A 13,810-nucleotide genomic window follows, 5' to 3' on the forward strand; every position below is an offset into this window, starting at 1 on the left:
TATCCAAGTTGATATCTTGGTCCTGATGGCATGACCCTGTAATATCTAACTGCAGTATCTCGAAAACCAGTAGAAATTTAGAAACGCCGTTTTCAAGGTAAGTAGAGGAACGTCATTAGTGTTTAAAAAAATGTATTATCAGAATTTTATTATTTTATTTACGGAAAAACCGCGACCTAAGAATTTTACCCTTTGTTTATTGTCACTTGTCAAGTGTTTATATATAATCAAATAGGTAACTTATATTGTGAAATATAACTTTGCTGACGAGTCCTATATACTACTTGTACCATATTTGTGTAAAAGTGTAGTCTCCTGGAAAACAAATAATTTAATTGAATTCAGTGGCTTCATAAATTAAACATTTGGACTAGGTAAGTTGATTAGCAAAAAAAAAAATGTGCACATGAACAATTTTAATTATGCATAAAATCACATTGGCCTACCCTAGGCACTTTCAACTGTTGATGTAAATTAAATTTTAAGGAATATTAAAACAGCATGTTTATTTATTCACAATGCACGAATCTTGAGAAGTATCTACATGTAAACATCAACACACACTGTGACTTACTCTACACTTTCGCAACCTTTGTACAATTTTCTCATTAACTGTTTTTAAAAAAATGTTTTATTTGACTACAGTTTGCAGCATAGCATTTCGTGGAATCCAAAAACTCGTTTGAATTGAACATTCGTTAGTTTTGCTTATTACTGTTCTGTGGTTGTAATCTAAAGTATAGTGTCGATTTCATAACACTTCGCATCAGTCGTCGCAGTACATCAATAATAATATTCACAGTAAAAAAACAATATCAAGACAATGTTAAAAACCAAGTATTATAGTTGCTCGTTGTATTAAACAAACATGCAGAATCGTAAATACTTGAATGTGGTATTGGCAGTTCGTACACTGTCTGTAATTAAATCTTTCCGTTACCGTTTAAATGTGAAAGATATGCTAGCCCTCCTGCGTGGTTCTTTATTACTAATAATATAAAAAGAATAGTTTCATATTTAAATTTTTTGCACGCACATTTCCTAAAGCGTCATACAAATCACATTGCTGTCTGCTATTCTTTTGCCACCCGCAATATGGCGGTGCATGTAAACAATCGTCGTGCGCATGCGCAGTCCGAAGATTTTATTTCGGGTACAGGCTTCATTGATTACCCTTGAAAAGTACGTCTGCTTCCACTCCATAGACTATTACCTCCATGATAAAATCGGACCTTATGCTCCATCTGTATATTTCCCTAATCTCTGATGAACTTAACTCACCTGACAAAAACAAATTTACCCGCAAAGGTAGGGCGACAGTACTACCAACTTACCCACGGGTGCAGGGCGCCAACCCCTGCCGCTAGCAATTAGAGCTTGCTCTCCCTGACATTTACTTCCCTGGCATGCCTGTCACCAAGATCACAGCCAGGAGCAGATATCTTCTTTAGCGCCACCACCCTACCATCTAGCCTTCTACCCACCAACCCACAATGTCAGATAGATAATACAAACGGTCCTGGATCGTAGGTACTATTGTCTCGTCACACTTAAGGTGCCTATCTCAAAGTAAATAGTTGAGGAAATTACTGTCACTCAAAGGTGTATTCAAGAGGGAAACCGCCCTCCTTCCGAAATGTAAAGTAAATAAAACTAGAATAAAGGAGTTGTAATAAAAAAAAAGTAGCTAATCCTTACAAGATATGTTCAGTTACCTATTTTTAATTAAATGATTTTTTTTTTTGGTAGTTGTTTATTATTGAATATGGAAGACACTCCCCCTCCCCCCTCTTGAAAGAAGTTAGATTCTGAAAATGCTCCCCCCCTTTTTTTTTCTTTCAATTTTCCATTTTTACTGTAGAGCGTGTTGATAAAAGTAATTAATTCTATCTGGCTTATGACGTGTTAATATTAGGCACACATTACTAAAATGTAATTATTTTATAGTGTACGTACCCCGCCAAATCTGATGACTTCCGAACTTTTGACCTTCACAAGATCCGGTCCGTTTGCAGTTAGTTGCACAACTGGCGTTAAAGTGAGCTTCCATAACTGCCACCAAAACAATATGGCGCACGAGAAAGTTAGCAGTTGGGTAAAGGGACTCTAATGAGTAAAACGGCTGATCAAGTTTAATTCTCTACTTTATCTGGATACATTGTTTATACTGTTTAAAGTTAATGAATATTTAAATTTATAGTTATTCGAAATATAACAGTGCCACGCAAACTTGCTTTCTACATAACTGGGTGCTTTTAGATAGTGAGACTGGAAGTTTCACCTACCGAACTACCGGTACCCATCGCAGTGATTACACAGTGCTGCTACCTAGTCACTACAACACGAACTGTTAACTGGCGTCGGCAAGGTGTGTTTAGGTATCGATAGAAAGTGCTGTATTTGAATTTATCATTTTCGCGCGTAAAGTTGTGTAAACAGTGCATTTTATAAGAGATAATTTGAATCGAAAGAAAGTGTAAATAAAGTTTCATGTGGGATTGTTTTACAAGAGCTGACAAAATTTTGCTCTGTGTGATGTATGAGAGCATAATTATGCTATCGTTCAAAAACACCTGATTAACGTGTAGACATGTCACCCCAAATGTTTAATAATCTTCAGTAATACCTTTGAATATATATACTGTATAGAAGTCGCGAGTGGATATGATTTACTCTGCGTTTTTCAGAAGCGTATGATGAGCAGCTTGGGAACTTCACCGCTGCAGTGCGCTGCCGTAACGCCCTGTATCGTCTTAGTTGTTATTTACACGTTAGAGCGCAGCGCTGTCGCCCGCTGTCATTCCACTGCACCCCTCATCCATCATTCACTGCAGCTCAACGTCGTTCAACAGGAGGGGGAAGGGGTGTTTGAAGAGTTCGACACTTGTCCGCTAGGGACCACCACAAGTCGATGCCCTAGAGATGGTGGCGATTGCAGCGGTGAATTAACCAACTACCTCAAAACCGTATTATAAATTTTAATCTGGGTTGGCGACTTCTATACAGTATATATATGCAAAGGTAATACTGTTAGCACAAAAAAATAGAAGAAATTATTTTTTTTTAACCATTAATGTTAGTAAAAGATTGAAAATTACATGTGTAAAAATGGGATCGTCAAAATAAGTTAAAACATGTTCAATAATTAAAATTATTATTTTGAATATTAATAATATTTTTATTTAAAAAAATTAAGTTAGTTATTACTTTTTAATTGATTAATATCACATAAATGTACATAATTTTTGTGAGACATAATGGTAATATTAATTATGCTGACTGACATAACTTATTGTTTGTTTATATATTTTTGAAGTTTTAAGAAACAAACTTTTGAAACAAAAATAATTTATGCAATTAATACATTTAATTCGTTTTACATGGCTTCCAATAATTATTAAGACATCGTATATGAGTACATATATGCATGAAATGCATTTCTTAATTGATTACTTCTAACTGATGCTTTCCGGCCGCATTGATAAAAATTTACCGACTAGTGACAATTTAATGCTGTATTTCGAATGTAGAAATCTGTAACAAAAATAACAGATTAAAACTTTAAATTCACAGTTTAGCATAGCTACACTTAGAACTGTTATAAATGATAAAATAAATGATAGCTGGACTTCACGATCTTTGTCAGCGCGAACCGAACTTCGTACATTTCCAGTCTGCGACAACGGGTAGCAGTAATGTCGAAGTAATGTTAGGTACATTTCTATTGGTGGGCTGGAACGATATAAAATCACTACAATCGATTGTGACACGGCCAACGAATGGTGCGATTGCCACAAGATAGCAGCACTTACAGTCGTTGCCTTAGCTTTAGAATTTTATAACAACTGAAAACATATAGGCTACCGGCATTTTAAAGTTAATACAAAACGAAGCAGTCGGAAATATGACTAAGTTTTGACTAAAAAAGATTGGTTGTCTGTAAAGTCGGTTTACGGACGATATTTTAACGTGACGTCATAACAAAACATTGATAAAAGATTCCATACGTTTATGAATACAATTCAATCATTTATATTGAATTATCACAATTTTTTATGGATACAAAGGAGTGAAATGAAATATACAATTTAATTGATAAATTTACTTTTATTTGCACTCATTAATTCAAATATGTTTATTACTTTAACGAAGAGATTATTTTAACTATAACTTTTGTACATGTTTGCTATTTAACTTCTTCCAATCTGTGTTGTTCTGTTAAGGATAGGACGTTGATAGGAAAAGTAGGAAACGAATGGGAGTGTTTCAAGTTGAATGTGCCTCGAAAAAGTCAAATCGATGGTTGTTCCAATCGAGTGGAAGAGAGATAGAGGCGGCGCAAGCGTACAATGGGCGTAACGGGACACTTTTTCTTGCGTGCAGCCAGCGTTAATCGATTTATTAGACGTTGTCACGTCAAAAATAACAAGCCAGACAAAATCCCACCGGGAATAAAACTCGGAACGCTCAAGTTGGAATTTCAAGAGAAATGCTGGTAACAAAATGCTGTTAAAATTACGCGTGACTTAGATTATTGAATCATATGCAGCTGATATGGTGATTGGCTGATTGCTTATCGGTCGACCTTATTTTATGTTTCGAATATGACGTCATATCTTATCTTTATATCATTAGTTTTATTAACTTGGACTTATAAAAAAATCTTTTTAACAAATCTTGACTCAGAAGAGACGTCAAATTTTTTATCGAGTTCTTGGGGATTTTATTATATTGAACGGAACATTTACCTTTTTCACAGCTGACTTTAAGTTTAAGTAGACGTGGTTTGCCACTATCAGCACGTTTGCTACTTCGATTATAGAAACATTCGCTTCGAAGACAGACATTTTAAACTAATGAAAACAGCTCCGATAAAAGCGAAAAACCCTGGCATTGGACCTAATTTTCGACAAGGAATCCTAATAAGTACAATCTACCTTGTTAAAATTCGTTAAACAATTAATACTATTTGGTTTACCTTTGCTTTAAAATCTTTGGTTCCTGCCATTCACCACAGATGGCAGCAACGTGATTGTTACACATTTCCGTTCCTTGAATTCCGTCGCATTCGCGAAACAATTCCCACCAAATGCCGCATGCCTAGAGATAAGGTGTTAGTTACATATAAAAATTTTTTTTTGCAAATCACTAGGGTCCCGGGGATATAACCCTCTTCTGTCTAGCCACCTACTAGCTACCAGTTGATTTCTGAACCCTGTTGATGCCCGCGGAAATGCAGAGTGAAACGTTGGTGCAATACACCACTTCGACGCGGCTAAGTCTTGGAAATCAAAATAACTATTTACATATATGTAATAGCCCCGAAAACCTCTGCAATAAACTTTAATTCAATGAACAACTGTAAAGTCTGTATAAAATATGTAGAATGTTCGCAGGAATGTTCGGGCAAACGCGAATTCTAATTGGCTACTAATTTATTTTTAAGCTGGTGGCGACACTGTGCCAAAATTACAGTGACGGGAAGCATACGATGCACCAAGTCTTTTCTTCGTGCCAGAATATTCTTCATCGGATAATTTGGTTTTGTTTTTGTAAGTAGAAAAATCTTGCAGAACCTAAGCCATCAAAACGAGAAATATATTTGAAAATTGCAACAAGTTATCTTTGTTACGCCATTTGATACCTGTGGACCGGTTCTGAATGTAAGGATCTTGTCAGTATTGAGACAAGCTGTTTGCAAGCGCAGTAGGAACTCGCGTATGGCGGACATAGAACAAGGATAGGGAGATAGAATTGCGACTCTTACAGTGATCGATATTGAAAATGTCAATATATTTTAACTAATAATAAAAAGTTTACAGTTTGGAAATTGCTTTAACTTTTATTGGCATAATTAACTGGCAGTCAATATGCGCGACGAAACGCCACTCATAAAAGTACTTATGTTTAATTTATTGATGTAACTTAAAATATTTGATGTCAATTAAATGAAACAAATTAACTAACAACATTGGCTTTTAACTTAAAAAAATAGTTCTGTGACGTTTTGTCATTTGAAGTAGGCTCTTATATTGTTTAAAAAAATGTTCACTTATATTTAAATATAAAAAAAAATTACATCGATTATAATTCTTGGAAATTATGACACTTTGAATGTCTAAGAATTAAAAATGTTTTCCCGCGTAAAATTTTAAATACTGACCTGAAACTGGCTGAGCGGGCTTTAAGGATTCTGAGCATGTTTTTTTTTCTCCAAATGGTCGTACCTTAAGAGTTGGAGGTGGAAGGTGGGAGTTGGTAGCGAACTGAGCGGGCTGGCTGCTCGGTTAACGAGCAGAGGCCGTGTCTTCCCTGCACGACCTCATTAACGGCGGATACTAATGAGCGAGGGGTGAGGAAGAGGTGTCATGAACAGCGGGGAGAACTACTACACGGGAACACCCATGCCACCTCGAACATGCTGTGTGTAGTGTACTGTTACACATGAAGCCCATCCGCCTCCTTAAACCCCCTTAAACAAGACTAAACATTGGTCAGATACAGTTACAACATTTTTTTTAAAAAAAGACTCCTTGCCAACAAATTTCCATTCTAGCTAGAATGTTAAATCCACTCCCTCCTAAATGAGCAGTTAAATTTTCAGCTTTTTAAAAAAGGCTGTACGTTTAAATAAATTTTTGTACTGAAATTTTTATTAACTATGTAAGAAGAGCATCAAAGGGAAGAATGGAATCAATGCTACTTACTGAACTTTTTTTTCAATATTTGGAGTGTATTGGTTTTTCTTCTTAGTCGGCAACATTATTTCTTCTTGCATAGAGATCTTTCACCTTCAGGTATTATTTTTGAAATTATTTATAGTTTCAAGGAATGGCCGTCGCTCATGTTAGACGCCAACATTCTGTGTGACCTGAACCATGTGAAATTCATTTGCTCTAGATTTTCTAGACAGGGTCAAATTGTCATCAACATCATCATAATCATCATCATCATTTTGCAAGCACAGTAATTACAACTTCGAAAACCAAAGTCAAAACGACAAATGTACATACACTATCTTCCACGGCTGATGGCACACACACGGTGTAATCAACCTTCAAACTCTGGAAATTATAGCACAGGGCAGGCAGTACTACTGAAAAAGCTCACATTGGGATTAAAACCAGTTTTTTTTTCCAAACCTTACTCATTTATTTCCTCCCACTTCTTTATTCATAGCATTGCCCCCAGCAGCGTGTGGGTTATAGTCCCTGCCGCGACCCCGCCAAAGAAACAAAATGTTAACAACACTTTAGAAGTAACTCAGTATCACCATAGTTTCCACAGACATCCACACATGAACTCTGTTTCACAACAAGAGGTAGAGGGAGGCATTCCGCAGCCTGGAATCCCTTTGCGGATCCTTGGTTCGATGCTGGGTTACTGGCACACGAACCACGAGGCCTGCAGTAGCTGTGATAACACAGTTTGCGGCACACTTGTGTCGTAGCGTTGTCTGAACAAGCAAACAGTCTGAACTCAGCTCAGCTCCCCTGCTTCTGAGTGTGTCTATGTAATCCGACCGCTCCGCTGCTGGCTGGCTTTTTTTTTACCATCCCACAGTCGCAGAGGGGCGCGTGTTGAGAGAACTGTTATCCAAACATCAAAGAAACTCAAATGTATATGTTGGCCGCTTACCTTGTGACCAAAATATTCCACGATTTTTCCGTGTCCCTAAGCTCTGGTCACAGACTCAAGATCACTATACACTAGAGACCGGAAAAATTCGCGAATTCATTTCGCGATAGGCTAAAATACAAATAGTTATACCTTAGTGCTGCCTCTGCTATTGGCTCACAACTCACCTGGATGACGCTGGGCCAATGAGAAACACCCAACCAAAGCTTTATCGAATCACAGGCTGCTACGTTGGGACATCTCACAAGACAGCAGCCAAAGAGTGGGTGACATTTGACCGAGTGTACGCAGAACTATGGAGTTCATCCTGCAGGTCATTCAACCCGTGAATTTTTCCGGTCCCTACTATACACTGTCTCTTGAAGGGTGAACCTAAATGGGCATTTACTCACCCTTTCCCATGCAAGATACATGTTCTTGTTTCGTCGTGCTCTGTTCTGAGATACAACCCATAGAGCACAAAGGTTTTAGTCACAAATTTGCAATATAATTTTTTTTAAAAAAATAAATATGAATCATTATATTTTGTAAAGTAAAATTTTTGAATGAAAATATCGGAAATACTTTTTCCTGTTGTATTTCATAAAGATCATCATCTGATAGTAATTTTTCATAAGATAATGTAGTTTGAATATGCCATTTTAGTTAAAAAAATTTTCAAACAATATTTAAAAAATGCTAAATTGGCCATAGCCATAGCACATTATTTTATGGCATGCCTTGTCATTAATGGTAAATTCTACAAATAATTTCTCCTGTGAAATAATAACTCTTTCTAGCATTGAATTTTTTTCTATCAGAATAACTATATCTTTAATAGTACTGTCAACAGTTTTTTTTTGTTATCCATACCAAATTTTAACATCTGTAAGTTTATATTCAGAATTTTGATTTTTTATACTATAAAATCAAAATCAGGCCTTTTCTTAATTTATCTATTTAATCACAAAAAAATTGATAAAATTATAATATGTTACCCTTAATGTTTTTTCTTTAGATTCTTACTTCTCGCTTCTTCATCTTCAGAGATATTATTTTTTGTTATAAAACAGACTTATGCCATATTCACCCTCTTAGAGGTGCAATTTTAGGAAATGCGTATATAAGTTTTCAGTTCTAGTATATTTACTACATAAACCCAATTTCTTAAAATCAGTTAAATTTAAATATAATAATTTATTACTAATAAGTTCAACCCATTTTCAACCCCTTATGAAAATATCTTTGTTAAAATTAATTCACTACGTTACACATTTAACTTATTTATTTATTTATATATTTATTTATTGAAACCATTTGATTTACTTCAGGGATATGAAATTTTATTCTAAAATTTATCTTACCCTATTTTCAACCCCTAAGTAGTTAAATTTCAAAAAAAAAAAAATAATACTATGTGACTCTTCGCGTACTTTATTCGTGCTCAGCTACTCACCTCCCATTATTATGGATTCAAATAAATCAACAACTTTTCATAAAACAGAGATTTCTCATTCTAACACTCTTAAGGGTTTAAATTTCGGAAAATGCTTACAGATAGTTAATCCTTGCATGGAGATATTTGCTCCGTCATTTATTTAACAATTTACGTCAGCTGATGTTGGGTTGTGTTCTGTGTGTTTGTGTATTCAACTGTTTGTCCATTCTCGAGGTGTCTCTGACATGCAGTGTAGACCAGCAATGGCTGTGTCCACAAACGTTTAAAATCATTCTTCCTCATTTCGCAACTAATTTAAATAAGGTAATGGGAGATTTTAGTTTACTTAATGCTCATATTCAATATCTTAACTTCCACTTAATTAACTTCGGCTGTATGATTTTTTTCATAAAACCATATTATCCTCTTTCACTAGGTACCTTATAAGCGGAATTTCTTAAATATAGGTAGATTATAATGTTCAGAGAGGCGACATTTTTGTGTATCGTATATGTATTTAGTGTTAATGATACACCTCCTCTCGAATCCTACCAGCCTGGTACTTTCACATTGTACGGTTCCCACAAAGAGCTTTCTTTATTACAACGAATAGGTTCCGCTTTTGTTGATAAGCACTGAAAACACATTAATTGGTCTAAATATTGCCAATTGTGCCAGTGTGATATCAGGAGATTATAAGATTCGGAGAGGCGGCATTGTTGTGTATATTTTATTTGGTGTTATGATGTACAACTAACTCTTTTCTGATCCTAACAGCATGGTACTACTATCATATCATACAGCGAGCGAGTTCCAATATTGTTGATAACGAGCTCTGAGTACATCGATGAATAAAAAAGTCGTTTCGAAACACTTGGCAGCGTTATTTATTTGCTGTGTTAATTTTTATTTAGTCCAAGTATTGCTGTTTGTATCAGTGTGATACCAGGAGATAATAAGATTCCGAGAGGTTCCATTCTTTAACAGTCAACAAAAGTGTTTCATTTTAATTCACCTATACTGATACTAAAACTGTTCGGAGGAACAAGTATGCACATTACAAAAAAATTATGAACAAAATTTAGGAAAGAAATATTTTGCACACGGTAGGTATTAAAAAATTAAAAACAAAGTTTTTAGTTGTAGGTTCGTCTTTTTTTTCCAGCGTGACTTAAACAACAATGAATGGCTTTCCAATAAACTTTATTTGTTAGTAACAACTCTCACTATCTTAAGCATTAGTAAATTATGCAATAACCAATAACGAAATTCCATCCCTCACGATTAATATAATAATTAGCTCCGAAACTAATTCAGCACAATTTCGGTTATTGGTTAGAAATAATAATTATACAATAATTAACAATTTTTTCTTACTTTTTTTTTAAATTCCTCTCCTAAAAAAGTGTAAGCGGAGTAATTTTAGTTTTAAAAAGTGAAAAATCATATCTAAAAATCTACCCGAACAGTATGCAAGAAACTTAGAATGAACTTGTCTGTAAGGTTATATCGCCACATTTGCTTTCACCGAAGTAAAGCTACCATGCGTTTTTCATGTTCCTTTATCTTAAACGCCAGGCTTTTTTTTTAACTATTACATAAGTTTGGTTTCAAAACTAGTAAACGTTCAAACACGCTCTTGTGATATGGACGTGATGTGTGTAGATTATTTCCTCTTTGATACGTCCCTGCATTAGCTATCCATAGATACCGGAAAAATTCGCGGATTCATTTCGCGATAGGCTAGAATCCAAACTAGTTCAACTTCATGCTGCTTCAGTGATCGGACCACAGTTAACCTGAATGACCCTAAGCCAATCAAGAATACTTAACAAAAAAAAACAGCGAATCACAAGCATGCCAGTTGACAGGTGTCACGGATTAGTAGCCAATCAGCAAGTGTAATATGCATAAGTACATGGAGCAACGTGGAGTCTATCCTAGAGGTAATTGAAACCGCGAATTTTTCCAGTCCCTAGCTATCCATCTGTAAGGGCAGGCATTTTTCGCGAATAATCTTAGCGCCTATTAGACTGCAATAAAGTATACTCGTACCAGTGGTTTCTTCCTTGTGATTGGCGGCCGTCTGCGAGAGAAGTTATTGTCTTATTTGACCGAGCCAATCAGGACTTGTTTGCTTCCGCACTGACTCACGGTGATTGGTGTTGTAAAAATCTACATTGACCTAAAAGAAACTATACCCAATTAAGAAACACAGATGATGCTATAGTGTTTTAACTTTCAGCTAGTCTGGGAATCTTTTCGCGAAATTTGCATGCCCCTATCCATCTGTTGAATCTCTTCACCCAAACTAACCACCATTGCAACTGCCGCACTGCCGCGATGCGACCTGTGCGGCCTGTCCAGTGAGACGGGGCGGCCAGTAGCTGGCTGCGAACATGGCGCCGCCAAGCGTAGCGGAGGACCACTCTTGAAGACGTCACGTTAGGGACTGGAAAAATTCGCGGTTTCAATGACCTCTAGGATAGACTCCACGTTACTCCAGGTACTTATGCATATTACACTTGCTGATTGGCTACTAATCCGGGACACCTGTCAACTGGCATGCTTGTGATTCGCTGGTTTTTTTTTGGTTGAGTATTCTTCATTGGCTTAGGGTCATTCAGGTAAACTGTGGTCCGATCACTGAAGCAGCATGAAGTTGAACTAGTTTGGATTCTAGCCCATCGCGAAATGAATCCGCGAATTTTTCCGGTCTCTTAAGTCACGTGCTTTGGAAACAAGGCCCGGAGTCTGGCGGGCGTTGTCCAGGTTAGCTCACACCCCGCGCCTCTTGAGGCCCCCGCCCACCCGGGCACACACGCGGTGCGCAGAGCTTCAGGTAAAACAACGCGATTTAAAAACTAAATAAGACATCCCCGTGGGGTCTGCTTACGAAAAGCACTTAAGAGTTCGCTGAGGGCTGAAAATAACTTTTGATTTCGGATTAAGTTTTAAAACTGTATTTTCAGAAACGTTAAAATGGCTAAAAACACATGTTTTCAGAGTAATTTTCAGGCGTAAAACAACCGGTACAGATTCTTGAAAGCACTTAAGGGACTTGCATTACCACTTTATCTTCATTTCCACGCAATATAATGTTACCCTCACCGGTCAGATTTCACAGTTGTCCTGTGACGACGAGAAGACTGCGCGCCAGTCCAGAGGAGACACCGCGCTAGAAGCACCAGCGAGCGTCGCGCTTATCATCCCGCCTCACTGACACAGATAAACCCCTGGCGAGGCGGGCCCCTTAAGGCGTCAACAGTGTTGCCACATCGGCGAAGTTGTCCCGACGGGTCCAGCCCCGCCATCTTGGACAGCTCGAGGCACAGTTTCAGAAGGGACAGTGAAATCATTCTGTGTTTCATTTCGCGTTGGGCAGATGTTCAAATACACATATCCTTCGTGTTGCTTCTGTTACTGGCTCACAGTCAAAGGCATTGCCCCAACATTTTCCTAGAGGAAGACTTTCTTCCCCATAACAATGCACCTCATTCACCATCTTTAAATGACTTAATTATTTCTCAGTTTATGACGAATTAATATGCAAAATTAGAGAGGGATCTTTTCTTTAAACACGTATTAGGACATAATCACAATTTTATAAATGACATTAGGACTATACACGAGATACAACTCACATCTCAAATGACAATAACCATGAACTGTATTGTTAGCTGTTAAGGCATCATTTGAGATAATGATTAAAATATTTATTTTTCACCCGGAAATTCTAAAGCAGTTTTAGCCCTAAATATTAACTAACATTACAGTTTTATATATCTGAATACTTACATGATTTTGTTTAAACAATACAATTTAAAAAAAAAATACCGAATACAACAAAATTTTCGTGACAGTATTTTTTTTTGATGTGTGAGTGTAGCAGAATAGGTAAAATGAATAACCCGATATTAGCTGTAGTTATATTTAAATTTATGTTTATGTGTTTTATTATATTATGTTGTATTCAGCTATGTAGTGTCTTAAATTTTTAGTATCAAAGCGAGATAACTAAAACTAGATGGTCAGAACCTTTGGACTTCATGCACCCAGCCATATAAATGAATGAATGATTTGTTGATATTGGGTTAATGTCTCGTTTACGAAGGCCTAGGGTTTCAGCATGTCCATAAAAGAATGTGCCAATCACATCCGTTTGAACGTATTATAACTCGTTGGAGTAATACCAAAATCTTTTGTCTGAATAAGTTTATGATACGACCAACCACAACTGCAAAGAGTTGAAAAACAAGGGTTGGAGGACAAAAAAATAATGACTCCCTTTGTACGTACAACGTTGAATTCTTAAAAATTGTTTTTTTTTTTTTATAAATTTTATTTCAATCTTTTGTCTGAAACAATTTTTGATAAGACGAGTTATTGTTGAACGGGGTTGAAAAAATCAAGGGTATAGTTTTAAAAAAATATATAGTCTGTACCATGTACATTCTTAAATCCGTTCTGTTTTGTTGTAAAACCTTAAAATATTATTTACAACTTTCCTCTAAAATAATTGCAAAGAGTGTAATAAATATGGGTTAGAGGACAACAATTTTCATAACTCCCTTTTAAGGCACACCATCCAATTCGTTTGGATTTTTTGTAAAAATTATAATTTTCATTCCAAAATTGTCTGGGACAATTTTTGATTAGACAAACCATTTCTGAAAGGAATTTTAAAAAATTAAAAAAAGTTAATTACTCCCTTAGTAGGGAACTATCAAATCCGTTCAAATTGTTTTTAAATCT

The 13,810-nt window shown here is 36.1% G+C and overlaps 1 protein-coding gene across 2 annotated transcripts in view; it reads right to left on the reverse strand.

Moving 5' to 3' along the window:
* Positions 1 to 12,276, reverse strand: part of LOC134532067 (aldo-keto reductase family 1 member A1-like) — a 32,960-nt gene extending 20,684 nt beyond the window's left edge. Inside the window, exons 1-2 of one of the 2 annotated variants that reach the window (XM_063368248.1) lie at positions 12,167 to 12,276; positions 6,708 to 6,871 (exon numbers count right to left, since the gene is read on the reverse strand). The gene's annotated coding sequence lies outside the window, so the exon portion shown is untranslated. The remainder of the gene's footprint in view (positions 1 to 6,707; positions 6,872 to 12,166) is intronic. The other variant, XM_063368247.1, reaches the window with a different exon arrangement.
* Positions 12,277 to 13,810: the final 1,534 nt, after the last annotated feature.

Source organism: Bacillus rossius, chromosome 5 (assembly GCF_032445375.1).
Source record: "Bacillus rossius redtenbacheri isolate Brsri chromosome 5, Brsri_v3, whole genome shotgun sequence".
Taxonomy (NCBI): Eukaryota; Metazoa; Arthropoda; class Insecta; order Phasmatodea; family Bacillidae; genus Bacillus; species Bacillus rossius.